This window comes from Trachymyrmex septentrionalis, unplaced genomic scaffold (genome assembly GCF_001594115.1).
Source record: "Trachymyrmex septentrionalis isolate Tsep2-gDNA-1 unplaced genomic scaffold, Tsep1.0 scaffold134, whole genome shotgun sequence".
NCBI lineage: Eukaryota > Metazoa > Arthropoda > Insecta > Hymenoptera > Formicidae > Trachymyrmex > Trachymyrmex septentrionalis.
The window spans coordinates 1,032,889-1,035,585 of NW_017304482.1; positions in this window are offsets into that span (position 1 = coordinate 1,032,889).

A 2,697-nucleotide genomic window follows, 5' to 3' on the forward strand; every position below is an offset into this window, starting at 1 on the left:
TTTAGAAAGGGAAGCTACAAGTAGCTACTACGAGCATCATAACTCGCGCGATGATAACACGATATCGCCTAGAATCCTTCAACGTAGCGCCCCACCCTTCTCATTTGCTGCATCTTGCGAAAATACTCCGCCCGGCATCACCAACGATGTCGCTAGGAAAATATGTACGTATTGCAAAAATTTCAGTCGCTTAGTGAATGAATGTCGTAAAAGACAATTCTACTTCAATAATTCTGATAGTAATAATTACAATAAACCAGCATTTACCTTTCAAAAACCTTCCAGGGGCCTTGATCAGCGGTGCGTATTAATTACGCTAACTCTCAATGGCATGAGCTCATGCCACGTGAGAATACTTCTCGCAAATCGCGCGATAAATAATTCGACGTCTTGAGAGCCGAAATAGGAGACAGTTACAGTGTTATCACAAACACAGCGCGACCTCGTGCTCATCAGCGGGGCTTCAAATCGTTTTACAGAATATTGGAAAGAGATAGAGAACATGCAGATACCACGATACAAAATTCTGATATAACAAGGCAACTCGATAAGACTTAATGAAAATGACTAGGCTGTGGCTTAGGCGGACGCGGAAATAACTCTCCCGGAAATCTTATAACGAGTCTCTCGTTGCGGGAAGCGACACGCTTAGACGCAAATACCGCGAAAAACCTGATGCACGACACTTCCGCGTGCGTCTCACATACCAAATCCGACAACGATAATTGCAGGCGCCTCCTGGACATGGAAATTTTGCGACCTTACAATTGTGTGACGTTCGTCTTATCCCGATAGTCATCCGCTCTCAGGCTTTAGCTCGCGATGCTGAATATTAGGCGTCCTGCGTTCTTCACCGGTGCTCCTCGCTCGCTCGTCACAGCACAAATGCCGGGCGCTGATTCTTCCGGGGGCACGCAGTGATCGCAATTTCCACAAGCGGATCTTATCATGTCTAATTGGCGCGCGGCCCTGCGGCTCCGCGAATTGCGTGAGCCGTGTCACTCACGTACTCTGTATCTTGACGCGCGGAATTCGACTGGATCGCAAAGTTTCCTTCAGCCGCTTAAGAGACTCTTCCAGATCTTCGTTTTACGGGGGACTCGCATCTCGGTGTCGGCGTCTCCCCCGTAGTCGGTGCCTCCGCTTCCAACCTTGGTTCCGACTCTTCAGGGGAGATCTCCGCAACTCCGTCGTAGGGTCTCTCGCCGATCCTTGGGCGTAGAGTGGCCATCCCCGACTGCGGTTCTCGCGATCACTCCGCCATGCGCCTGTAATAGAGTGCGATGCAGCATGTTCCAGACCAAAGCAAAAATATTGAAATTTGGAGCGATATTACCTGTGTGCTGCCCGTAAGGATTTCTTGTAGGATGCTGGGCGTCCTAGCCAATCCGTCCTTAATTGCTCCTTTCCCAGCTCTCGGTCCTGACCGTCTTCTCTCTTCATCTATTGTTCGGTGACGCGAAAATTTACAAGGTCGCAAGGGGATCGCCAATTATCCTGTAAAACTCGCGATATAATAACGCACGAAAGAACAATAAACCGATGCAGAAAATCTGCGGGACGCACACATAAAACAAAACAAACCCGAAATAGACGAAATAATGCTACAAGAGTGCGCAGATGTGTCCGCTTTCTAAAAAGTGAAAGGACCTAGGACGCCAGAGCTGCGCTATTCGGTCCGGTCTTCCGATCCTTATGTGGAAAACGTCACGTCACAGCATAAATGTCAGTGACATGTTTGAATGAATACTGAGTTGAAAGAGTGCAATGTCAATTCTTAAATTGATCGTCAACTGTCTGTAAAAATTGCAGACACAGTTGTCTACCGACAAGTTGCTTTGATCGTAATGTTGATAAGGCGTGCGATTATACTCGATTTGCGTTACGTTTAGATATCGCACCAATTCCTTCAGTGGTCGAAGATTGCCGAAACTATCAAAGTACGATCTCCCCGCTTCGCGTACGCTACCCAATGAGTACCTGGTCCCTCGGCATTATCCAAATTTACGATACTGTTTGGTTTAGTATACTTCCCCCATTGGTAAGGTAATATGTATAAAAATACCTTTAAAATATGGAATGAGCATAGGTTTTGCCAGTTGTTGTAATTCTGTGTTGGTAGTTATACCCTTAGATATTTTTATCGGTTTTTTTTATTTTTCTTAGTTTTTTCTCTGTTGAGATCCTTCGTCCATCCTTGTACGGAGTGAGGTAAACTCCATGATCTTCCATGACACGATTATGACGTTTCAGTTCTTCCAATTGACGCTGCGCGGCTTTATTGTCGTTTACAGCTTTTGTAATTCCTGCTGCGTCGCCAATCAGCGAGTCGATGACTTCCAGCAGCGGTAGAATAGATAAAAAATCGCCGCGTTTTGCGTTCATCGGAAATATTTACTTTTTCATTGACTTCTTCTCTGTTTTCAAACCCATATCGATTTTCGTCTTAGCTTTCATAGCCGCCCAAACAGTAACGGCAGCAGCCTCTCTCCGAGAGACTCTCTCTCTGAGAGTCAAATTTATCGCAGTAATACGCTTCTGTGCCTTCTCGGCGAGTATTTTATTAACTACGTGTCATTTCGCGAGATCTTTATTCCGTGAATAAGTTATATCGTGTTCGTGACACACCGAGTCCAACGGATTAATATCTCGATCGCCTCTAATCAATCGTTTTTCTAAATGTGTTCCTGGACCACA